Source organism: Ambystoma mexicanum, chromosome 1p (assembly GCF_040938575.1).
Source record: "Ambystoma mexicanum isolate Mex_15411 chromosome 1p, UKY_AmexF1_1, whole genome shotgun sequence".
Classification (NCBI taxonomy): Eukaryota; Metazoa; Chordata; class Amphibia; order Caudata; family Ambystomatidae; genus Ambystoma; species Ambystoma mexicanum.
This window is the reverse complement of record NC_090921.1, coordinates 460,318,554-460,345,316: the sequence shown is the minus strand read 5'-3', so window position 1 is coordinate 460,345,316 and position 26,763 is coordinate 460,318,554. Positions and strand designations below refer to the sequence as shown.

Sequence of the window (26,763 nt, the reverse complement as noted above, 5' to 3'; positions counted from 1 at the left end):
AAACAAATCAATCATGGCGTAGTACTACGTCGACAAGCGTGGCTCAAATGTACTACTTTCAGACCTGAAGTCCAATACAAGGTCCTAGACATGCCATGTGAAGGAGAACATCTGTTTGGAGACAAGGTAGATGAAGCCTTGAAGGGGATGAAAGAAGACATGGATACCGCTAGGTCTCTCGGCGCCCTCCAGACAGGTAGAAGTTTTCGCTCTTTTCGCCCCTTCAGGGGTGCTTCCGGAAACGCCCGCTTTGGAGCCTCTAGGGACCGTGGATTTAACAGGCCCTCATACTCCTCACAAGGTTACAGACGTGCATCCCAGTCGGCACGTAGAGGCAGAGATTATCAAGCCTCCAGATGACGCGGCTCGGGTCCCTCGTCGACGAAGGACAAGCAAACCAGCAACCAATGACGGCCTTCGGAACGTCCTGGGGGGTCGAGTCTCTCATCATATCGAGCAATGGAAATGCATCACCACAGATCGATGGGTTCTGGACACGATTCGCATGGGTCATGCGCTACAATTCAAAAACAAGCCTCCAAGTCTTCCGCCAGTGTTTTCGGCCCAGCCCCACCTTCGAGTTCTAAGACAAGAGGTGGCGCTTATGCTGCAAAAAGGAGCGGTAGAATGGGTTCCTGTGGCACAGGAAGGATAAGGGGTTTATTCCCGGTTCTTCGTTGTCAAGAAGCCAAATGGAAAATGGAGGCCCATTCTCGACCTGAGGGTACTCAACAAATGGCTAAAGAGCTCAAAATTCAAAATGCTAAAGCTCCAGGAGGTTATCAGGTCAGTGCAACCCATGGATTATCTGTCGTCGCTAGACCTGCAAGACGCATATTTTCATATCCCAATTCGTCCACGACACAGGAGATATTTAAGGTTCGTCGTCGGGCGAAAGCATTTTCAGTTCAAGGTCCTCCCGTTCGGTCTCAAGTCCTCCCCCAGGACGTTCACCAAGTGTTTGGCCCCTATAGCGGCCCATTTAAGGAAGGACGGTCACCATGTCTATCCCTATCTAGACGACTGGCTGGTCAGAGGTTCGTCCATGGAACAAACACGAAACAGTCTGGGGGCCACAAAGTCCCTCTTACAGGAACTGGGCTTCGCGATAAACTTCAGCAAATGCTCCGTAGAGCCTTCGAGGACCTTGGTCTTTCTAGGAGCGGAGTTTCATACGCACACAAGCCTTGTAAGACCATCCAGCGAAAGAATACAGAAGCTACAAAGCAAGGCGTCGGAATGGAGATGCGGTACCAGGGTGTCGGTGCGCAAATACATGTCCCTGCTAGGGACCATGTCATCCTGCATTCCGTTGATAAACAACTGCCGTCTGTTTATGAGGCCTTGCCAGGAATTTCTAGCGGACCGTTGGGCGCAGAGCCAAGGTCGCTGGTCCGACAGACTGGTCATCGACGAACAACTGGTACAAGCACTCTGTTGGTGGAGAGTTTCTACTCATCTAACGAAAGGAATGCCTCTGGTGGAACCGGATTTCCAGAAGACGGTGGTGACGGATGCATCGCTGAGCGGATGGGGAGCTCATCTGGATACGTTACAGGTACAAGGCCGGTGGTCGTTACAAGAGTCCTCCCTGCATATCAACCTGCTAGAACTGAGAGCAGTGCGGTGGGCTCTAAAATCTTTTCTTCCTCAATTGAGAGACTCTGTGGTGCGTGTCATGACGGACAACACGACTACAATGTTTTACCTAAGGAAACAAGGAGGAACACGTTCCAGGTCCCTGTCGATGGAGGCACAGAAAATCTGGCACTGGGCCCTGCAACACAACATGCTAATCTTGGCGTTCCACCTGCCAGGTGTGAGAAATGTGGAGGCCGATGCCCTCAGCAGGGAAATGAACGAAGTCCACGAATGGGTGCTGAACGACCAGCAACTACAACACGTATTCAAGAAGTGGGGACATCCTTCCATCGATCTGTTCGCGACGAAGGACAACAGGAAATGCCCACAGTATGCAAGCAGATGGCCTCAGCAGGGCTCACTGGGGGATGCGTTCTCCTTCCCATGGACGAACAAATTCCTGTACGCATTCCCTCCATTTCCTCTTGTCCGGAGGACGTTGCAATGGATCCTCAAGTACCCATGTCGGGTGATTCTGGTGGCCCCGTATTGGGCCAGACAGGTGTGGTTTTCAGACCTGCTGCACATGGCGGCGGCGGAGCCAATGAGGTTCAGGAAGATCCCCAACCTTCTGTCTCGACAGGAGGGTATCGTTTGGCATCACGACCCGGACAGCCTCAAGTTGACGGCCTGGCTCCTGACTTCGCCGAATTTGGTCAGCTAACGATTCCGGAGGAGTGTCGTCGTATTCTGCAAGCGGCAAAAGCACCTTCCACAAACACTTCATACTCGTACAAATGGAGGAGTTTCTGTCAGTGGTGTGTGGATCAACCAGGTTTGGTTCCGCAGTCGATTACGCCGGAACAGCTCCTTCCATACTTACTGTTCTTAGCTCAAAAGGGCTTATCGGTGTCGTCGATAAAAGTACACCTGGCCGCCATCTCCAGGTTTACACGTCAACGACATTCCGCACCATTATTCAGCGACCGCCTGATTAAGCACTTCCTTAAAGGTTTGTTTAGGAGTTTCCCTCCCGAGAAGAGATTTCCTCCGTTGTGGAGCCTCAACCTGGTGTTAGCGTCTCTTATGAAACCTCCTTTTGAACCAATGTCATCATCGTCTCTAAAGTTTTTGTCGTGGAAATTGGCCTTCCTGGTGGCCATCACTTCAGCCCAACGTATCTCGGAAATCCAAGCTCTAATGGTAGACCCACCATACTTAAGATTTTTCAAGAACAAGGTGGTCCTGGCCACTAACCCACAGTTCATACCGAAAGCTCCTTCAGTGTTCCATAAACATTCCTCTATTGTCTTACCTACGTTTTTTCCAGAGCCATGCTCGGGAGCGGAGCGCACGTTACACACATTAGACGTGAAAAGGGCTCTCAAGTTTTATCTTCATCGCACGCAACCTTTCAGGAAAACGAGGCAATTGTTCGTGGCCTATGGTTTGGGTGCTAAAGGCAAAGCCATTTCAAAGCAAGGACTGTCAAGATGGGTATCGTCTACCATTTCGTACTGCCATTCCAAGGCTGGGAAGCCTCTTCTGCGACGCCCAAGAGCTCATTCAACTAGAGCGGCGGCATCGTCGACGGCGCTATGGTCTGGAGTCCCTCTGGGGGACATCTGCATGGCGGCTACCTGGGCGGCTACACACACTTTTACCCGCCATTACTGCCTGTCACAACAACATGCCGAAGATACTCGGATGGGACAGGCGGTGCTTCGACACCTATTCTAATAAGGTAAGCCCCGGTTGAGGGGTTAGATCTTGTTGCAATTATGATTGAATATTGTTTGTTTTCTATGTTAACAATTGCTGATGGGTACACGACCATAGGGAACGGGCATTGTGAGGAAAGTATGTGAGTTTACATGCACACCTCCTCTTTTCGGGATGGTACTGCTATGTAATCTATTCTAAGCATGTGAATCCATGAAAGATCCAATGCTGGAGAAGGGAATAGTTTCTTACCTATAACTCCATTTCTCCAGCATTGGTATCTTTCATGGATTCACATGCGCCAGCCTGCCTCCCCTGGGCATGCAAACTGGTTCCCCCACTACTTTGGGGGCCGAAATCTGAGGGAGCGCGGGGGCGGGTCCTTTATTTATATCATGGCGTCCTGACGGCGCGGGCACGCATGATACAAAACGAGGTGGATAGGACGCATAAGCGTCGAAAAAGTTTTCCTACGGGAAAGGGTCTATATAATGTACCGGGGATTCCCAGCCTGACGACGGGGAATATTCTAAGCATGTGAATCCATGAAAGATACCAATGCTGGAGAAATGGAGTTACAGGTAAGAAACTATTCCCTTATTGGATGTCTATAGGTTTAATATTCTGAATGATATACCACTCATATCACACCCATCTCAAAATATATATATATATGGGACAGCAATCACCAAGCGGTGACGATACAATTCAGAATATAAGTCAAGCAATTCAATTCACTTATAATGATGCAGAATAGAACACACAGGAAAAAGAACAGTTTTGGTTTGTGAACAGATAGCGTTTAGGTTAATATTCCCCCTGCAAAGTGGTTTAGATACAAATGAGCAATCCTAGACAGATGTAAGTAGTCAGCAGGTATTCAGGAATTAAAACACAATGGGCCTGATCACAACTTTGGCGGTAACCCTTAAATCCGGCGGTAGCGCTATTACAGCCGGATTTAAGGGTCTGCCAAATAAGGACTTCGGCGGATTTCACCCAGCTCTGAGCTGGGGGGAATCCACCGAATATTTATGCTATTACCGCCGGCGGGAAATCCGCCGGCAGTAAGAGCGCGAATTTTCCCCATTGAGCCCAATGGGGAATGGGGCATTCCCGAATGGGCTCAATGGGGAATGGGGAATTACATTACCGCCGAACTCGTGATCCGACGCTATTAGCGCCGGTGAGTTCGGCGGTAGGGCTAATACCGCCAAAGTCGTGATCAGGCCCAATGTCTAAAGTTTAAATGCACTCTTCCCTCCACAAACAAGAGAGAAAACCGTTTTGTAAATTTACACTTTTAAACTGACAGATGAAAATGGCTTTGTAAAATACTGCAAAAGGGTGCAAAAATGCTTAAATGGAGAAAAATTCTGAGGAAAGCAACACTAAGCAGGTCCTAACACACATGAGCTATAATATAAACAACAGTACCCACTTTAGATCAGAATGGAATTGAAGAAGCACTTTCAAATGGGAAAAAGGCATGTGTAAGCTTTTGAAAAATGCAAATTCGTGGCAACTTTTTACTATGCGATATTTGAGATAAACGGGTCGAATGCACTGTTCCGCAATGCAGTCTTTAGTTGTGGATGTAGCTAAGGGTCTTAGGTATCAGTGAGAGTTGAAATTCCGTTTCTCTCTTTGCAATTGAAGAAGTTATAGAGGTTTTAGTAAGAGGCGTTTTGCAAAATAGTGTCGAAAATGAAAACAGAAATGTGATTTTTGAAAGTGACAGGTTTTATTACGCTATATTAATGACTATGAAAAAGAGGAGGCCACACATGAACCTTCACAGTTACGTGGCCAGCGCAACCATTCACGTGGTGGATACTCAATTTCTTTCTGGGATTTACTTTAGTTACTCAAAATCACTAAGAAGTTATGGTTTTGTAACACAGATTAGAAAAATCAGCGCAAGAAGGATTCTAACAATACTAGGGTTCTGAATTTAAAGATGGGATGGGTTGAGATTGGGATGATACAATGTAGATGTACTGTGGGTCACTGTTCTTCCTATTAATACTTACAGTCCTTTGTAATTAAATTGGACCGTCAGCTCTGGTCATTGGATCGGGTCAGGTCTACCGGCAGCAGGGCACATCTGGAGGTATTGGATCAGCGGCGTGGTTCTGGTCAATTTTGGACTGCACCTCAGACTGGATTTGGATGGGCCCTTCTGGTCACTGGACAAAGTAGATTACAGGATGCAAGTTTCAGCAGGCAAGCCTTAATGGTAGCAAGCCAAACTGAATCATAATTATTCTTTTAAATTTTGGATGTTTGAAAGTGGGTCTAGCTAGCAAGAGTTCAGCAGTGCTAAAGTCTGGATTCTGGAAAGAAATTTGGAGTCAGCTGCAAGATGGAGAGTTCTGGAACAAGGTGCGGCACGGAAATCTGGATGGGTTCTGGAAGCAGTGTCCCTATGTGGAGTGAAGTTCCTATATTTATACTATAAATGTCATCACCAAGTTTTATGGTGTGGGCAGAATTTCAAAACACACCCCCACGGCTGTGAGTGGCTGCAGGCACGTGCTTTGTTTTGGTTGGAAGTCAGAACAGAGCTGTCATCTTTACGATGGGATTTAGGAACTCCTACATTGATTTTTACCAAAACATAACTTTTGCACAAATGTACGTTTCTAAAATTATGTACCCTAATAAAATCGGTCACATACATTTCATATTTGATTGTCTATATTCATATTCAATCCCCATCTTTGTGAGAGCTGTCTTTGTCATTTTATGGATTTTTATCAATTTTAACCATACAAGTTTGGATTAATCATTTCTAATTTGGTACATCTCTGGGCGCTTATCAGTGATCATGTAGATACAATCTTAGGTTTGCAACATTAATCGTTCTGCTACAATGAAAATGTTTTCATAACTTTGGTTCCTTAAATGGAGCAGGTTTCATCAATGTCTTCAAATCAAAAGCCTGAAATTAGGTTAATGTCTACCAAACTTCAGATTTATCCCTCTTTAGGTTGCTCATTAAAAGAGTTTCAACTTTAATCACAAATGAGGATTTAAAATGTCCCAGCAGTTTTGTTTTCTTTGTACCTCCCCTTCAAGGCAACAGCTGTCCAGTCCTTTGATCAGGTAGGTGTGTCCCCTTCTTGGAGATGGAAGCATCCTGCCCCTCCAAGCAGACGTCAATGCTCAGCCTGTCCTTTGTTCTTGGCTCAGCCAGAGATGAATGTCTGATGCTCTCTTTGTTGTCAATATGCGGGAACCATTAGGCTTCCTGTTTTCAAGGGAGTGTCAAACTGAGATTTCAACGTTCCCAGGCCAGGCACTGCCCAATCAGAATTAAGCAGTTACTTCCACTGGGTTACTGTAAGATTCACAATAAAGTATTTTCTTTAACACATATAAAAATCAGCATAGTTTATAAGGGAATTGGACATTTAAAAGAATGAAGCCCTTTAGAAACATGCTTTAAATAGGCACATTTTACAATTTCTTCCAGAAAAGAATCACCTTTAAACTGGGTTTGCCAGCTAATTTCCTTAAGCAGCTGTCAGAGGCCTGGATTCCTCTGACTGCCTGGAAAATCTATGATTTCAGCACACTTTTCCTTCCATTACTTCACTGGGAAAATGACTGAATTGAGCGCCAAAACAGCACTTTGGAGGTTGCCATTGATTAGAAAGCTGTATTTAAGGGCATTTTCAGATTTTAGCCCTTCTGTGGCCTTGCTTTACTTGTGACATTCGGTGATTCCTATTTTTCCACAAACTTTGCCTGTGTGTGGCAGGGTGTGCAGCTCTTTTGTGGTTTATGAACCATGCACAGTTTTGCAGATTTGGCACGCACAGAAGTTATCACCTTCATTTTTGGCAGTTTTCTTTCCCCATTGGCAAAGGGGTGTAGTAGGATGCATTGGCATGGATAAAATTATTCCACACATCCCCCCCTGACTCCAGAGTGACGTCAAGTCATGGGAGAGTTGGGCACATGGGATTATTTTTCCTTCGGTCCATGTGAAAAAATCCAGTTGCTTCTCCCGTCAGCGATGGGTGCGACATGCTCTCTTTGCTGGTTCTGGTTGGAAGTTTGGAGCGACACTCCGGGCTCTTTTTTTGTTTTCTTTCCGGTCCCCGAGGAGTCCTCCTTGGTGATTAGGTGGTTTTTAGTTCCAGTACTAGAAAACAGAACATAGCACGGTTATGGAAATTAACCCACTACTATTCCCCGAGGGGTGTAGTAGGGCTGATGCATGCATTTAATCCAATTTACAATATTCCCCTCCTATATTTAATAATTGTCTTAACACTCTCCTCGCACGTACTCAATGAACATTTATTAATTCTTTTTAGATCTCCCCCTCTGGGTTCCGGGTAGGCTCTTCTTTTTGCCACAAAGTATGTCTGGGATGGCAACTCTTCAGCTGGTTTATGTGGACCCACTTGTCTTCCCCTTCTGTCAAATTTCCCTTGTGAATGCAGATTCTGTAGGCGACTGGTTAAATTCTGTTCACAATTTCAAAAGGACCCCGCCAACATGGGAGAGAAATTTGCGCTCTTTGGCTTGTTTCCTTTGGAAATTGTACATGTAGACCCTGTCTCCTACTTGATATTCCTTTTTAGTTGTCTTAAGGTCATAGTGGGTATTTGTACTGTCTGCAGATCTTTCTAGATTCCGCTGAGCATACACAAAAGCATGTTGAAGGTGTTTTCTCAGATTCTCAGCATACTCATGAGTTGTGGAGGCATTTATCAAGGTCTGCTCTTGGGTTCTGTAGAGCAGATGCTAGGGTAGCACCATCCTTCACCAAGTCATCAGCTCAAATGGAGACATTTTTGTTGCAGAAGAAGGGGTAGATCTAATGGCCATCAGGACAAGGGGTAATCGAATGTCCCAACTTGGCCCAGAGTCTGCCACACATTTTTTTAATATGCTCACAATAGTTTTATTGTACCTCTCAACTCCACCACTAGAGGACAGCGGTATGCAATGTGCAGTTTCTTTTTTACCCTAAGTATCTCCCACATCTTTGTCATCACTTCACTGGTGAAGTGACTACCTCGGTCTGACTCAATCTTTTGGGGAAGTCCAAAACGCGAGAAGATGTGATTGATCATCAGGGCAGCTGCTGTTTCTGCCTTGCAATTTGGAGCCGGGACACATTCCACCTATTTAGTAAACAAGCATGTTACGGTCAACATGTACTTGTTCCCCCTAGAGGAGCGAATCATGAGCCTGATGAAATCGACTTGTAAATCTGACAAAGGCAGTGTCATCCCCCTCTTTTGGAGGGGAGCACGGTGTGTGAGTGATGTTGGCTGCAATTGTGCACACACAAGACACCCCTTCAAGTATTGGGCGAGGTCATGCCCCATGTGTGGCCAGTATGCAACCTCTCGCAAGATTTCTAATGTTGTATGAAACCCTGATGACCGGCTGTTGCCACATCAGGGGCGTGACTTAGCATCAGGCTTCGGAATGAGGTAGGGACCACCCACTGGTCATGGCCAGATATGAATCTCCTCACCAACAAACTGTCTTGGATTCAGAACATTTTTGGACATTTCTTCAGCACTCTGAGGTCCTCTTTCCCAATGCAATCGGTATCCATCATGGGAAAGTTCTCAGGGTCCTCAATGTGTTGATAAAACTTACCAATTATTGGATCCTCTTTTTGAGCCGTAATCAAATCACCATCTGGGGTCTCCTTACTCCACTGGGCAGTTGAGAGTTCGTTGTGAGCATTGGTCTGGGACCTAGTTGTAGCAGAGACCTGGATTTCCCCCACCAGGGACTCTATCTCAAGTAGATCCCCTTGGATGGCTCTGGTTTTGGCCAGCTGATCAGCTAGGTCATTTCCAGTTTTGTCTAGTCCCTCTACTTTAGAATGACCTTTGATCTTTTTCCAGTAGATGGTCGTCCCACTAGAGGTGACCAGATCATCAATATTCTGTATTAGTTTTCCATGATTTAGTGGTTTATTGTTAGCACATAGCATGCCTCTGGTTTTTCAATTAACCAGGTGCTCCACGAACCCATTCTGTACATAATCTGAATCAGTGATTATGACCAGTTCAAGGAGTTGGTGGTGGACAGCAGTGAGGATGGCTTGATGCACAGCCATCAGCTCTGCCACTTGACTACTACGGGGACCGATTTTGTACCCAGCGGAGGGTTCTGGGGCATCATTCACTCATGCATTCCCCACGCCGGCCACATTTCCTTTTCCCCGTTGTTGTCAACATGGTAGGAGCACCCATCCACACAGACAGTGGGCATTCCCTCACACTTGTCTTCTTCATAGACCTTGTGTGGGGAATTAAGGTATGCCCCCATGTTGTCCTTGGTTTTAAGACTTTCGTCCTTGAGACAGTTTTTCTCTAGCACAATCATGCAAGTCAGCCAGACCTTGCACGAGGGGTCTCTTCTCGTTTTGGCCCTATCTGACCTCCACAGGAAAGCCTTGCATTGATAGAATCCAGGAAGTAATTTGGGAATTACTCACATTTCCAGCCCGGATTCTGTCACTTTGAAGATATTGCAGAGGCTGGTGTGGAGTCTCCTATGATGTGTTCCCCCTGGATGAATGGGCAGTAATTCTTCAATGCCCACACCGTTGCCAGGAGTGCCTTCTCACAATCGTTGAATTTATCCTCCACAGACGATAAAGTCTTACTCGCATAGGAGATGACTTTATTGACCTTGTCATGCTTTTGGTATAATACTGCAGTCAAGCATGTATTTGAGAACCCTGTCTCCAAGAAGAACTCCTTGTTTTTGACAGGGTAAGCTAGGCAAGGCGCTTGTGAGAGGCTTCTTTTGAGTTGTCTTACTGCCTCAGCTTGTTTTGGACCCCACTCCCACTTGACGCCCCCTTCAACAGATGGATCAGGGGTCTTGTGATCTCTGCGTAATCCTCAATGAACTTTCTGCTGTAATTAGTCAGTCCAAGGAAGCTCCTTAGCTCCCGCAGGGTGGTGGGGTCTTTTAGTTTCTGGACTGCCTCTACCTTCTTTTCCTGGGGACAGAGACCCTCAGGAGTTATCTCATGCCCCAATAAATTGACACGGGTCCTGCACCACTGTGCCTTTTGGAAAGATAGTTTTGCTCCAGCAGCCTCAACTGTGTCAGAACTTAACAGATATCCGCTATGTGTTCCTCCACAGTCGAGCCTTTGATTAGAACATCATCTACATAGGCCAGGTTACCCCTTTCACCCAAGTCGGGCATGACCTTATGCAAGAAGATATTAAATTCATTGCCAGAGTTGACGTATCCGAAGGGAGTCCGGGTCCAAGTGTACTGCTGCCCCCCGAAGGTAAAGGCCAGCTTGTATTGGTCCTCTCTACTGACAGGTACAGTCCAGTACCCATTGGTCAGGTCGATGGCAGTGTATACCTTTGACCCCTGGATCTCGGCCAGCCCTTGGTCAATGTAGGGAAGAGGCCATCGGGAAGTGTGGACCCGTTTGTTCAGCTCCCTTAGGTCAGCACAGAGTCTCCACTGGCCGTTTGGTTTCAAAATCCCCAGCACCGGATTATTGAAGTTGCTGTGAACTGGCGAATTATCCCACGGGACTCAATGTTTTTATTTATTTCTGTGAGGGACTCCATAGATGCGAGAGGCAAGCGATATTGCTTCACAAACACTGGAGTCATGCTAGGGTCTGTGGGAATTGTTGTTTTCTGGATTTCGGTGCGACCGCAGTCATACGAGTCCACCGCAGAGACATCTTGAAAATCTAAGAAAACTTGTTTAAATTTTTGCCTGAAGCCCTGAAAGACTTCTGGTTTGGCTATCTCAGCGGCCTCCTCCAGCTGGTTGGAGAAGTCCCTGGTTAAAGTACTGACTTGGACTGATGGCTTCAGGTGGGGAAGGCAGTCCTGGCGGACTTGAAAGATCACCTCATCCCTCCTGAAGTCACAGGTCACCTCTTCCTTACCATAAGGGCAGGAAGAGTACACCAGGAAATTCCCCCCATGCCGGGTGAAAATCCTATCTGGTGTTGTGTCATTGTCGCTATCACTGTCAAAACAGTCATTGGGGATTGGTCCTATCAGTTCATTACCTAAATCTATGGAAAAATGTCGGACATCGACCGCCATTCCAATAATGGTGCCTACGCCCAGAGTGATACTCCTAGGGTCGCTGTTATCCACCACTATTGGAATGGTGTTGTGTTCTGTATTGACTAGTGGTGTTGGGTTTAACCCCAACCCTTGCTGTTGGAAATGGGCATTGAGGTGAACATATGCATCAGGATTTTGCAGTTTCTGTCCCCTTTTAATTTTTACTTCAAGTGGGAATTGTCGGGTCCGTTCTGGGTTGGTGACTTCCTCTCCAATCTCAACTTCAACTGAATATGTCAGCAATTAAGCTGACCAAACTGTTTTCTCTGGATCATCAAAGTCCATGGGATTACCCGCTAATCGGGACCAGGCTTTGAAGTTTATTAGGTCCAAACTAATGGCTAAGCGATTGAGAATGTCACTGCCTAAATAAAATGCAGCGGGGACATCTCGCACGACACAACAATTATGGAGATGTTTGGAAATGGGAATTTCCAGGTCCATTTCTCATTTGTCTATCAATTTACAGGGGGAATGGCCAGATCTTTTGGGAGTTTTCGGAACATGGCTTCGCTGATGAAACTCTTACCGTTGTTCACGCACACTCGGGCGAGAACAGAGCCCCCCCCCCATTTAACTGAATATGGATGAACAACTGTTCTCCAATTTTCTGAATGTCAGCCAAGCTTTGAGCTGGTTCCTCATAATTTTGGACTATAGAAGTGGGATTTTCTGATTGTGAATTGGTATAGAATTTCAGAGTATTTCCTTCCAGTGTGGAATGCCACTTGAGACTGGAAGGAAGGTTGATTTTCAGAAATAGAGAGGACGTCCCATCACCAGTTTGTTCTCCTACTGCAATTACTGTCACGTCAGGGTTTTTGTTGTTTTGAAAGTGGAATTCAATTTGGTCAAGTTTTTGTTCAACCATGTGGCATGTGCCATTTAGACTAACATGGTTGATGCTATGTTTTAATTTTATTGGTCGGTTAGTCTGGGTCCAGAGGACCTTGGTTATACAATCTGTCAGGGGAGCCAATCTATGCAGGATGTCATTCCCCAGTAAACATGGTGTGCCCTTTGGAGTCACAACTATGACCGGGTGTTTCACCTTGTGTCGCCCAATTTTGATTTCCTGCTCTGCAGACCCCTCGACAGGAAATTCATTCCCATTGAAGTTCTGAAGTTGCTCAGGAAGAGGGGTGACAGGGATCTGGTATCTCTCCCCCTTCCTGAATTCAGCTGATCAAAGGCCCTTTTTGACGGAAGGGTGGCTTGGGATCCAGTGTCCACCAGTGCCATAAATGTACATTGCCCTTGTATTTGGACTGGGGCATAAAATCGTTTATCCTTTTCCTCAAGGGGGCAAAGATAATGTGCATTTTGGGCCAATTGGTGGGTTAGATTCTTTACTCTTGATTCTGACAGAGGGGTAGTTTGGGCAGAATTCTGTGTGGGAATCTGGGGATCTGTAAGAAAAATGTGGCAGTTGGATATTGGGGGAGTTTTGGGCTCCCTTGGTTTTGATTCTGGGCTGCCTCCCCCTTTTGGAGGCAGTCACCAGAATTGGTTTGGGCAAGGTGATTTTCCAAGCAATCATTCTGGGGTTCAATGATGGGCGGTTTTAACACAGTCCCCACATTTACCCAGTCTTGATTAGGATCTCTCGGGACCCATTTTTCTTTGGGAGGAGTTCCCCCATCCCTCAAGGAGAAGATCCTTTTCCCAGAATCATCTGAGGACCCCTCTCCTTCATATTGGAAGACTCCCTTTATTTTTCCTACCCACCCTCTGTTCCTTAGGTTGCAGACTTTCGGGGGCACGAGATTCTGGTTCCGGTTCCTGGGTTTCTAGGGGCTTTTCACAAGTGGGGAAGGAAGCTTCCTCTAAGGCTTTCTGTAACGCTCACCTGATTCCCGCAGAGGCGCCGGTCTTGACTGGGTGAATGCCGTATCTTCAAAGGTGATGTGTAACACACGGTTGGCTCTTTGGGCTGGACCTCTGTGCACTGTATGTCTGACTCGAAGAGTAAGATGTCTTAGGTAAGTGAACGCCGAGCTCTCCATCTGCCTCGGGGCAGGGTGCCGTAACCAGTTTCTTCACTGGATAAGGGTGCACGCCTCTTGACCTCAGAGGACTGCTGTCCGTCGTTAACTGCACGAACGGTAAGTTCTGGGCACTTCAAATGTCTTAAAAGTCTTTTGTAATGATATCTCTTGTTTTGCAGGGTTTCGGCGATGGCGGATGGCGGGCTGATGAGAGTTGAGGATCGAACCCGCGTGAGGAATAGAAGCGCCTGGAAGCACGTAAGTAAGCGCTTGTAGCCTGCTTCACGATGCGCACTAACTGTCCCTTTTATCTTGCAGGTACAAGTTCGGAGCTTTAGAGAAGCTGAAGGGTGCTGGAATACCCACTGGATTCGGCGTGGGAAGGAGTAATGGCACGTGAGTAATAAAGTTGCCCAATGTCTTTAAACGCACCTTCTTTTGTCTTTCAGATGCGGGATGCAGCGCCGAAGGCCTCCGGAGCGTGCGAAGAGCTGGTAAGCTTTTGTCTTTCAGATGCCGGAATGCAGTGCGAAGACCTCCGGAGCATGCGAAGAGTAGGTAAGCCTTTGTCTTTCAGATGCCAGAATGCAGCGCGAGGCGTTGGTGACAGCCGATGGACCAGGTAAGAGATGCGCTGCCACTGAAGACCGTAGTGCTAACCTGTTCTTTCTTTGTCTTTACAGGTGCTGCTGAAGACTGGATTCCAGGATGGTAAGCCTTTGTTCCCTTAGGCCCAGGATCAGAAGCAGAAGACACGATGAGCGTTCTGCTGCAGAGAATGCAGAATAACACAAAGCAAGATTCATCCATCGGGTGTGGTTTAAATAGCCTCCTGTAGTGCTTAGGTGTCTCCTTCCACAGCCACGCCTAGGTAAGAAAAGAGTTCCTGCTTTCCAGAAGAGTTCCAGTGTTCTGAACCTAGGGAGTGGCTCCTGCCCCACCCAACAGGAAAAGTAGTCCCAAACAGAAGAGGATCAGGGGTTCAACTGGCAGGTAAGTAAGCAGCATGGTCTGCTGCAGGTAAGTCCACCCAAGCATTATGAGCCCGGCTCTTCCAGCGCTTGGACTGGGCATCTTTATGAGCCTGGTGCCACTGGCGCCAGGACAGGGTCCAAAAGGTCCCAATTGGGACTGGCTGGCACTCGGAACCGGGGTTATGGGTCTGCTTCCAAGGGAGTCGGGCAAGTCCTGATCTTTTGGAAGCAGAGATCATGACAGCACCCCCCCTCAAGGCCACTCCCAAACCGGGTTTCTCCGGGGGTTTGGGCTTGTTAGGAAATGTTCGATGAAATCTTTTGATTAGACGAGGCGCGTGGACATATTCTGCAGGTTCCCAGGATCTTTCTTGGGGACCGTAGCCTTTCCAGTCAATCAGGTAAAATAGTTTAGATTTGGAGATCTTGGAATCCAGGATGCTTTTGACTTCAAACTCGAGTTCTCCATCATCTAGAATAGGTTTTGGAGATGTAGTTAGTCGGGTTTGAGGTTGCACATGTTTTAATAGAGAGACGTGGAAGACCGGATGTATCTTCATGTGAGGGGGCAAGTCCAACTTGACCGCTACTGGATTTACTATGGTAGTGATGGAATAGGGACCAAGGTATCTTGGGTTGAATGTGCGTGGTCCTTTTAGAGGTAGATATTTGGTGGATAACCAGACTTGATCTCCTACTTGATATTGGGGGGCTTCCTTCCGATGTTGGTCTGCTCCTTTCTTGTATTGTTCTTTAGCCCTTTGAAGGTGAGAAAGGGCTTCCTTAAAGGCTTGGGTGATTGTAGAATGCAGGTGGTCTACTGCTGGTGTTCCAAGATCTTGGAGTGGATCCAACTCCGAGGTTCGAGGGTGACTACCGTATAAAAGAAAAAACGGGGTTTTCCCAGTTCCCGAGTGGACAGAGTTATTGTAGGCATATTCGGCTATCCAAAGGATATCTTTCCAAGTTTTTTCAGTTTGTTGTAGCATGCAGTGCAAATACTGTTCCAGAGTTTGATTGGTCCTCTCGGTTTGTCCGTCGGTTTGAGGGTGGTGGCTGGTCGAAAGTCTCACATCAATTTGAGCCGACTGACAGCAACTTCGCCAAAAATGAGAGATAAATTGACTACCTCGATCCGAAATTAGAACTGAAGGAAAACCGTGCAGTCGGACGATGTTTTCGAGAAATTCTGGGGCCAGAGTTGCTGCTGTTGGTAAGCCTTTGAGTGGAATTAAATGCGCCATCTTGGAGAATAGGTCCACGATTACTAGGATCGTATTGTATCCGGAGCATGGAGGTAGATCGGTGATGAAGTCCATAGAATGCGTATGCCAAGGGCGAGGCGGGATGTCAATAGGGCGTAAGAGGCCGGCTGGTTTTTCCTTTTGACTCTTGTTTTGGGCGCATACTCCACAGGACATTATAAAGTCTCTGATATCTTTTTTCCAAGACGGCCACCAGAAGTAGCGCTTGATCTTTTCCGAGGTCTTGGTCATACCGGGATGTCCTTCCATTAAAGAATCGTGATAACAAGAGATTACCTTTTTCTGTAAATCTGTGCTGGGCAGGTATAACCGTTCTTGGGAATATAATAGGTTGTCCTTCACCGTAAAGTCCTTTCCCTGCAGATGCCAATTCTGTATGTCTGCTGGAGTTACCAGTAACCTGGCTTTATCCTTAACTTCCTCTATGGATTGTGTGGCGATTACACCTAGAATTCTTTGTTCGGGAATGATAGGTACAGGTTTAGGATTGATCAAATGTTCTTCCACTCCCATCCGAGAAAGGGCATCAGCTTTACCGTTTTTTGTACCAGGTCGATAGGTAATTATGAAGTCAAACTCGGCAAAGAATAGTGCCCAACGGAGTTGCCTAGAGGATTGAGCTTTTGCGGTTTTCAAATATTGCAGGTTTCGGTGATCTGTAATCACAGTAACGGTGTGTCGGGCCCCCAGAAGATAATGCCGCCAAGCCTTAAAGGCGGACTTGATAGCTAGAAGTTCCTTATCAGTAATAGTGTAATTGATTTCAGGAGGCAAGAATTTGCCGGACCAACATGCCACGGGATGCAACTGATTGGTTACTGGGTCCTTTTGTGATAGAACTGCCCCCATGGCAAGGCTCGAAGCATCAGTTTCAACGATGTAGGGGAGTTCTGGGCGAGGATGTTTTAAGATCGGTGCAGAGATAAATCTAGTCTTCAAATTCTGGAAAGCTTGTTCCGCCTCGGTAGACCATTCAAAACGTTTGTTTTTCATTAAAAAGGCGGTGATGGGCTGGACTATTCGAGAGAATTCGGGGATAAACCTGCGGTAAAAGTTAGCGAAGCCTAACATGCTTTGAACACCTTTTACGGAGGATGGCGATGGCCATTTGAGAATTGCATCGACCTTCTTTGAATCCATACGCACTCCGCTAGGTGATAATATGAATCCCAAGAATTCAACTTCAGTCACGTTGAAAACACATTTTTCCAACTTAGCGAAAAGTTTGTGTTGACGCAATCTCTCGAGGACCATTTTCACGTGTTTCCGATGTTCAGTTTCCGATGAAGAATAAACGAGGATGTTGTCAATGTAAACAACAACACACACATCTATGAGCTCTCTGAGGACATCGTTCATAAAATATTGAAAGGCGGCCGGGGCATTGCAAAGTCCGAAGGGCATGACCTGATATTCAAATAGCCCATACTTGGTGCGGAAGGCCGTCTTCCATTCATCGCCCTCTTTTACTCGTACCAAGTGGTAGGCTCCTCTAAGATCCAGCTTTGTATATATGCATGTTTTTCTGACTTAGTCCAGGAGTTCAGGGATCAAAGGTAATGGATATCTATTCTTAACGGTGATCTGGTTCAGGGCGCGATAATCTATACAAGTTCTAAGGTCCCCTTCTTTTTTTGGAACGAAGAACAAAGCTGAGGAAGCAGGGGACTTGGAAGGACGAATAAACCCATTCGGTAGGTATTGATCCAGGTATTGTCGGAGGTGAAGATTCTCAGGCTCGGTGAGGGCATAAATTCTACTACAAGGAGGAGTAGATCCAGGTATCAGGTCTATCTGGCAGTCATAAGACCTATGAGGAGGTAGAGAGTTAGCCTGATCCTTCCGGAAAACATCTTGGAATTCTAGGTATTCAGGAGGTAACTGGGGAGCCTCTGAGGAAATTGCTACCAGTGCAACACCAGGTCGAGGGTGACAAGTAGAGACACATTCTGGAAACTGAACCGTTCTTGCTCGCCAATCGATCTGAGGATTGTGCTTCTCTAACCAAGGAATTCCTAGAATAATCTGGAACTGAGGGGCCTTGATCACATCGAACATGATCTTCTCATGGTGTCCATCTTGACTTACTAGCGTCACTTCTTGGGTGGTATGCGTTTCTGGTCCGGAGGCTATCTCCGTACCATCCACCGTAGTAATGACGTCCTTTACAGCCTTTGGACAAAGAGTCAGATTCATCCTCAAAACCATTTCATGATCCACATAATTGCCGATGGCACCGCTGTCGACGTAAGCTTCAATCGCATGTAATCGATCCGGATGTTCAGGGCTAATGAGGACCATAGGTATCACGAAATGCGAGGTCACGGAACTGGTTTTAACGCTCGGCAAGAGGACCTCTATTCTTGTCGGGCGAGGTCGTTTCCCTGCTCAGAGTTTGTGACCCTGGTAACTGCAGCTCCTACTGCCTTCTTGGCTGGTTTCACCGGACAGTCTCGAAGAAAGTGCCCCGAGTTTCCGCAATAGAGGCATAATTGCAGCTGTTTTCTCCTTTCCCGCTCCTTTTGTGTTAGTGGTCCTTTCAGGCCCCCTATTTGCATGGGTTCCCCGGAGTCTACTCCTTTGGTAGGAGTTGGTGGTTTGGAAAATACTCGAGCATCAAACTTGGAACGATCGGCCTTCCTGTTCTGCAGTCTGTGGTCAATTTGAACGACTAAGTCAATATAGTCCGAACAGTCTTGCGGGGGATTCACTACTTGGGCTAACACATCTTTGAGCTCTCCACGTAGACCTCTATAAAACAGCGTAATCCTTTTGTTCTCAGGCCATCGAGTTTCCACTATCAGTCTGTTGAAAGACGCAATATAAGCCAAAAGGTCTTGATTACCTTGTCGCAATGAAAGGAGCTCATTGTCCAAGGCCTGCCCCTGTGAATGTCTTGCAAACAGTTTTTCCATACTGAGCTGAAAAGCTTGAAAATCATGGAGAACCGGATCATCTTGATTAACTAGAGGGATCGACCAGTCTGCCGCATTGCCACTAAGGTACGAAAGCACGAAAGCTACCTTAGCTTGATCAGTTGGAAAGGCTGCTGGCCGGCATAAGAAGTGCAACCGGCACTGATTAATAAATACTGCAAACCTCTTTGGGTCACCAGAAAATCGTTCGGGTGGAGCCAGAGGTACATTCCCAGGTAGGTTGATCTGCACTGGGTTCGTAGAGGATGTTGAAGGAAGATTTGCCCCTAGTCCGGCTTGTGACTGTAGCAATTGTCTAGCGAGATCGTCTGTTCGCTCCTTGGAAATAATCAGTTCCCTTCTTAGAGCATTCGTTTCCTGACGGGCTGCATGCACTTCTTCTCTTAGTTCCCCAAGTAACTGGGCTAGCTGGTCGGTATCCGAGGTTTCCATAGCGCCTGGGTGGGAGTTTTGCGGTAGGCTTTGTGTTCTGTAACGCTCACCTGATTCCCGCAGAGGCGCCGGTCTTGACTGGGTGAATGCCGTATCTTCAAAGGTGATGTGTAACACACGGTTGGCTCTTTGGGCTGGACCTCTGTGCACTGTATGTCTGACTCGAAGAGTAAGATGTCTTAGGTAAGTGAACGCCGAGCTCTCCATCTGCCTCGGGGCAGGGTGCCGTAACCAGTTTCTTCACTGGATAAGGGTGCAGGCCTCTTGACCTCAGAGGACTGCTGTCCGTCGTTAACTGCACGAACGGTAAGTTCTGGGCACTTCAAATGTCTTAAAAGTCTTTTGTAATGATATCTCTTGTTTTGCAGGGTTCCGGCGATGGCGGATGGCGGGCTGATGAGAGTTGAGGATCGAACCCGCGTGAGGAATAGAAGCGCCTGGAAGCACGTAAGTAAGCGCTTGTAGCCTGCTTCACGATGTGCACTAACTGTCCCTTTTATCTCGCAGGTACAAGTTCGGAGCTTTAGAGAAGCTGAAGGGTGCTGGAATACCCACTGGATTCGGCGTGGGAAGGAGTAATGGCACGTGAGTAATAAAGTTGCCCAATGTCTTTAAACGCACCTTCTTTTGTCTTTCAGATGCGCGATGCAGCGCCGAAGGCCTCCGGAGCGTGCGAAGAGCTGGTAAGCTTTTGTCTTTCAGATGCCGGAATGCAGTGCGAAGACCTCCGGAGCATGCGAAGAGTAGGTAAGCCTTTGTCTTTCAGATGCCAGAATGCAGCGCGAGGCGTTGGTGACAGCCGATGGACCAGGTAAGAGATGCGCTGCCACTGAAGACCGTAGTGCTAACCTGTTCTTTCTTTGTCTTTACAGGTGCTGCTGAAGACTGGATTCCAGGATGGTAAGCCTTTGTTCCCTTAGGCCCAGGATCAGAAGCAGAAGACACGATGAGCGTTCTGCTGCAGAGAATGCAGAATAACACAAAGCAAGATTCATCCATCGGGTGTGGTTTAAATAGCCTCCTGTAGTGCTTAGGTGTCTCCTTCCACAGCCACGCCTAGGTAAGAAAAGAGTTCCTGCTTTCCAGAAGAGTTCCAGTATTCTGAACCTAGGGAGTGGCTCCTGCCCCACCCAACAGGAAAAGTAGTCCCAAACAGAAGAGGATCAGGGGTTCAACTGGCAGGTAAGTAAGCAGCATGGTCTGCTGCAGGTAAGTCCACCCAAGCATTATGAGCCCGGCGCTTCCAGCGCTGGGACTGGGCATCTTTATGAGCCTGGTGCCACTGGCGCCAGGACAGGGTCCAAAAGGTCCCAATTGGGACTGGCTGGCACTCGGAACCGGGGTTATGGGTCTGCTTCCAAGGGAGTCGAGCAAGTCCTGATCTTTTGGAAGCAGAGATCATGACACTTTCCACCACCCTTCCCCCTGTTCCTCCTCCTTTGGAACCGGTGGGTTATCAGGGTTTTCTCCCCGTCATTGCTCTGGAGTACCAGACCCTTGATTTGAGGGGTTCTGGGCTGCCATGTTCATCTAAGGGTTTTGCTGAGCCCTCAACATGTGACCCAGATCCTGTGACAAGTTCTGGACCTGGTGCTCTAGTTGGGACACCCGCTCTGGCTGTTACGGGGGTCTCTGGTCCATCCTAGGTGGATCACAGGAAGGGTAACTGTCCCTTCTCCCATAATACCCTTGGTTGGGATAGTTCTGGTAACACTCCAACCTTGGCCTCCCCTCTCCCGGATTGGGCTGTCTGGGCTCAGGAAAGTGGGGAAAGAAAGGAGGGTTGTTTTGGGGGGTTGAGGTTTGGCGGGTACTGGGGAAAGAAGCTCAAACTGGCATTTGGGGGATTACCGCCCACCTGGGGAAGGTTAGGAGGGAAGTTTCTTGGGTTGGCAGCTACCTGGTTGGATCCCACCCCCCTTGGGCTGGAGGAGTCCACACATAGCCCAAGATGGGTCTGTTGCCCTTGTAACGGGGGCTAATATAATCAGGGGAGTTAGGGGTCCCTTTTGTGGGATTACCTCCGTGACTACCTGTTTGGGATTGGCCCGAGGGCGTTCTGGGTCTTTGGTTAGAAGGATTTTGCACAGGAATATTTTTAGGCCCTCCTATCTCCAGATCAAAAATGGGGGCAACCTTCACCTCTGCCATCTTAGCAGCAGTAGGGGTGTTGGCTGGTTTGCGGTTTTTATTTGTATTTTTTTTCTCTACCGGTTTCTGCACTTCATAAATACAAGTCGCCTGTTCAATGACACAGTCTAGTGATCTCTTCTCGTGAAAGTCCCTCACCAGCTGGGTCATGAAGTATTTAGGGTATTTAGGGAGTGCATGAAAGAAGGTATTAATGAACTCCCTACTGTCTCTGCGCACCCTCCTGGTGGTCTGCACGTTTTAATTCTTGCACAAATTCTTGTGGGGCCTGGTCTTCCCCACATTGCAGATTGTAGGCCGCCTTGCGGGCCTCTTGGGGGTTCCTATGTAGAGAACATTTTTTAAGATGTCCACCCTATAGGTGGACCATCTTGAGTGGTTCTGATCCTCCAGCCCCACAACAAAGCTGGAGTATTCAGGGGAAAATGTCCATTTGACATATTGAATGCAACTCTGGCTATCTTTCAAATGGAAAGTATCCATTATTTGCTCGTATAACTCGAGGTGCTCAAAAACGGAATACTTGGCATTTTTATGATAGGGAGTTATGACGCTCCTAATGGCCTTGATCTGTTTCAGTGGAATCTTTCACTAGTGCCCTCTTAATTTTGTTGGCCTTTTTAGTCTTAGTCACCCGTATCCACTCATCCTGTGACTCAGAGGCACTGCTACAGGAGGTGGCTGTCTGATCCTCTAGGCTCTCCCTGATTTTGCGAGCTTGGGAATGATTTGCAGAATTTGGGGGCCTAGTTTCTTGATGGCTGGGGCGCTCCGAGGAGTCTTCTGAATCCCTCTTGCTCCCAGGATTGGGCGAGTACCCCCCCACTGATCTAGCTGGGAAGAGGTCTTTAAGATACTCTTTGTGGGCCTAGTTTCATGGAGTTAACCACCTTATTTTACAGACTGATCATTTGGTAGGCGGTATTTTTGAGGATCCGGTTCCCTAATTCTCCCCTCACAGGAGTCTTCCTGATCAGAGAGGCTAGCCCTAACATTTGGGAATCTGTAAAGAGATGCCCACACATCCATTTCTGGGAGGCGCTGATCTGTCAGTCCCATGTTGCCCATTCTGCTACCATCCCCGTGGCCCTTGGTTCATATGAGCCAGTGGACATCAGGGAGGCAGAGTCCATGGTACTGAAGGGGTTAAAGTCCCTGATGACAGGGGTCCTGATGTTATGCTCAGGGGTTTCTCTGTCCCTTCCTACCTCATCTCTTTCAGCCCATAATCCCTGGTGACATGCCAAAATCTGACTTTTTGGCTCCTCTATTAAGGCCTTACTGGTCTCAATGATTTGCTCTTGCCTGGCTATCTGTTTGTGGAGCTTATCATTCTTTTCACAGAGAGCCTCATTGTCTCTCTGTGCTTCCTGCCTGAATTGGAAATACTGTGCCAATTTTTGCTGGAGGAGACCCACCTCCTGAGGTTTGTCATTATTGGCCTGAGTGTTCTTTTCCAGAGCATCCTCCACCCGCCGGTGTGTTCTGGTAGCTTCTCATATTCGGTTTTAACTTCACTAAACTCCTGAAGGGCCAGCTTTCTTTCCCCTAACTTAGTTTTTAATTGGCTGACTTCCTGGCCTAAGGCGTCCCTCTCCTGACTTAGAGTGCCCCTCTGTTCAGCCAGGTCATCCCTCTGTTTCTTAAATAGACTAGATTTCTGGCGCTCCCCATCAAATTCTGCTTGAGAGTGGATGGGCCTCATTACGACCCTGGCGGTCTGGGAACTACGGTACCGGTAAGCATGCCGGTATCGTAGTTCCCAGACCGCCATACTACGTACTCTGCTCACGGGTGCTGTTTCATGCACAAGGTTTTTCCTGGCTGGTGTAACGGCACCCGCAAGCAGAGCACGTCAGATGCACCGGCACAATTCTGAATGTGCCGGTGCATCCGACATCCCCATCCCCATTCTGCCCTCTTGGGCAGAATGGGGATGACGACGCCCTCGATTCCGTGACCCGAAAATGGGCAATTACCGGGTCTGCCGAGCTCGGCATGACCCGTTTCTTGCCCATTCACCTGTGCCGGAAAAAAATGCAACTCCGGCCGCAGCCGTGCCCTTAATAATGTAATGAGGCCCGATGTCTTTAATAATTAATTTATTATTTGTGAGTGGCTGCAGGCACGTGCTTTGTTTTGTTTGGCAGTCAGAACAGAGTGTCATCTTTACGATGGGATTTAGGAACTCCCACATTGATTTTTACCAAAACATAACCTTTGCACAAATGTACGTTTCTAAAATGATGTACCCTAATAAAATCAGACACATACATTTCATATTTGTCTATATTCACATTCAATCCCCATCTTTGTGAGAGCTGTCTTTGTCATTCTACATATTTCTATCAATTTTAACCATAACAGTTTGGATTAGTCATTTCTAATTCGGTACATCTCTGGGCGCTTATCAGTGGATCATGTACATACAATCTTAGGTTTGCAACATTAATTGTTCTGCTACATTGAGAATTTTTTCAGAACTGTGGTTCCTTAAATGGTGCAGGTTTCATCAATGTCTTCAAATCAAAAGCCTGACATTAGGTTAATGTCTACCAATTTTCAGATTTATCCCTCTTTAGGTTGCTCAGTAAAAGAGTTTCAACTTTAATCACAAATAAGGATTTAAAATGTCCCAGTCGTTTTTTTTTCTTTGTACCTCCCCTTCAAGGCAACAGCTGTCCAGTCCTTTGATCAGGTAGGTGTGTCCCTTTCCTGGAGAGGGAAGCATCCTGCCCCTCCCAGCAGAGGTCAATGCTCAGCCTGTCCTTTGTTCTTGGCTCAGCCAGAGACGAATGTCTGATGCTCTCTTTGTTGTCAATATGCGGGAACCATTAGGCTTCCTGTTTTCAAGGGAGTGTCAAGCTGAGATGTCAACTTTCCCAGGCCAGGCACTGCCCAATCAGAATTAAGCAGTTACTTCCTCTGGGTTACTGTAAGATTAACAATAAAGTCTTTTCTTTAACACATATAAAAATCAGCATTGTTTATAAGGGATTTGGACATTTAAAAGAATTAAACCCTTCACAAACATGCTTTAAATAGGCGCATTTTACAATTTCTTCCCGAAAAAGAAAAACCTTTAAACTGGGTTTGACAGCTAATTTCTTTAAGCAGCTGTGAGGCAGTGATGCCTAGATTCCTCTGACTGCCTGGCAAATCTATGATTTCAGCACACTTTCCTTCCAAGAATTCACTGGGAAAATGACTGAATTTAGCGCCAAAATAGCACTTTGGAGGTTGCCATTGATTAGAAAGCTGTATTTAAGGGCATTTTTGGATTTTAGCCCTTCTGTGGCCTTGCTTCAGGTGACAAGTGACATTCAGTGATTCCTGTTTTTCCACCAACTTTGCCTATGTGTGGTAGGGTGTGCAGCTCTTTTGTTGTTTATGAACCATGCACAGTTTTGCAGATTTGGCACGCACGGGGGTTATCGGTTCCATTTTTGGCAGTTTTCTTTCCCCATTGGCAAAGGGGTGTAGTAGGGTGTATTGGCATGGATACAATTATTCCACAGCCTCAAGACATTTTTCAGATGGTAACCAAATTTCAGAGTGCCCAAAGTCTTCCAGCCTTTGATATTTTGAGGTGGATCGGCCTCATGGCATCCTGCCTTTTTCTGGGGCCAAAGGCCCACCTGAGAATGAGATCCCTTCAATGAGCTCTCAGAACACAATTGTCTCAATTCTCAGGAAAGATGTCGGACCGACTTCAGATTCCAACCAGAGTCTCACAAGATCTTATGTGGTGGGTCTGCGAGGAAAACATTCTGAATGGAGAACCTTTTAGGCAACCATGGCTAGAGATTACAGTAGTGACGGACGCCTTGCACACAGGGTGGGGAGCCCACGTCAACAATCTGACATTCAGCGGTCATTGGTCTCCATCAGAGTCCAAACTACACATCAATCTTTTGGAGCTGAGGGTAATCAGACTAGCGCTGAAGACCTATAGTGGCCATGTACTACCTCAACAAAAGAGGGGGTGTAGGGTCACTACCACTGTGCAGAAAGGCAATGCAGCTTTGGTATTGGGAAATTCAAGAAGGACTCTCATATCAGGAGTTCTCCTAGGAAAAGAACAGGGTGGCGGATGCTCTGAGCAGGCACGAGTGGGAACTAGCTCAGGAAGACCTTCATGAGATCTTCACCCTTTGGGGAACCCCTCATGTGGATCTGTTTGCGACCGGTTTCAACCGAAAGCTCGAGCAGTACTGTTCAAGGGAATTTCCTCCGAGAGGAGCTCTAGAAGATGCGCTCATGGTGAACTGGGAGTTTCCACTCCTGTGTGGGTTTCCTTCAGTCCCTGCCATTCCTCATGTGATCAGGAGTTTGAGAAGATTCAGGAAACACATGATCCTAATTGCCCCACATTGGGCCAGGAGAACGTGATACCCGGACCTTCTGGACATGTCCATTTGTCCTCCGATGCGTCTTCCTCAAAGAGAGGACCTTCTCTCGTGAAAGGAGGGTTGGGTTCTCCATCCAGAGGTCATGACTCTCAACCTTCACGCTTGGTTTCTGAAAGGCTGAGATACAAGGAAGTGACCTCCCGGTTGATGTAATGGAGGTGTTGCTTTCGGCCAGAAGCCAGCAACAAAATCTCTGTACCGTTGCCGTTGGAATACCTTTTGCAACTGGTGCAGAAAAAATAATGTTGATCCTTTGCAGTGTAAAACACCGGCTGTTTTATCCTTTTTGCTTTCATTTGCAAATAAGGGCCTTCATGTTGGCACTATTAGGGGCTACTTAGCAGCGCTGTCGATCTTTAAGTGCTCGTCAGAGGAATGTTCTTATAGGTAGTTCTAACATCAGCCCGTAGAGTGAGCGAGTTGCAGGCCCTTTCATCCAAGCCATATTCCACAAGAATAAGGTTGTTTTAAGGGTAAAAGCCTCCTTCTTACCAAAGTAATTTCGGACTTTCATTTAAGTCAGAAAATTGTTCTGCCTTCCGTCTATCCTCCTCATCCTGGTAAGGGAGAGAAAAGGCTACATAGGCTGGACCCGAGGAGAGCGTTCAGTTTTTACATCTCCAGAATGTCAAAGTTGAGAGTAGACGACCAATTTTTTATAGGATACACACAGTGGTCGAAGTGTACAAAAAGAAGTAGTGGAACTATGTTGCCTGCTGGCCTGCACCCTGCACACACTCCCCACAAACCCCATGTGCCCCCTCCCACACACAATGCAAACCCCCAAACACATGCACCTGCTGTTTAAGGGATTGTTCAGTGCAAGTTTCAACTTCTTCCTACACTTTTATTTTAAAACGAAATCATTCCGGAAGAGTTTATTTTTAAAATAAAAATAAAAGTATAGGAACAGTAAAACTTAATTTTAAAAAGTAGAGGAGCACCGCTCTCGCTCACTTCGACCACTGGATACACAGAACACAGATTAGGCCAGGCTGTTTCCAAACAGACCATGTCTCGATGGATCATTCTTACCAAATCTGAATGCTACAGGCTAGCAGGCAGAGACCCTCCTCAAGGTTTGCGTGCTCATTCCACCAGGGGCATGGCTACATCTACAGCCCTTCAAAGGGGCGTTCCTATTAAGAATATCTGTGATGCTGCAACATGGTCATCAATACACACGTTTACAAAGCA

The 26,763-nt window shown here is 47.0% G+C and overlaps 1 long non-coding RNA gene across 1 annotated transcript in view; it reads left to right on the top strand.

Moving 5' to 3' along the window:
* The window catches only part of LOC138572965 (uncharacterized), a 399,255-nt gene that overhangs the window by 162,538 nt on the left and 209,954 nt on the right, over positions 1 to 26,763 (top strand). The gene's annotated exons all lie outside the window — the stretch shown is intronic.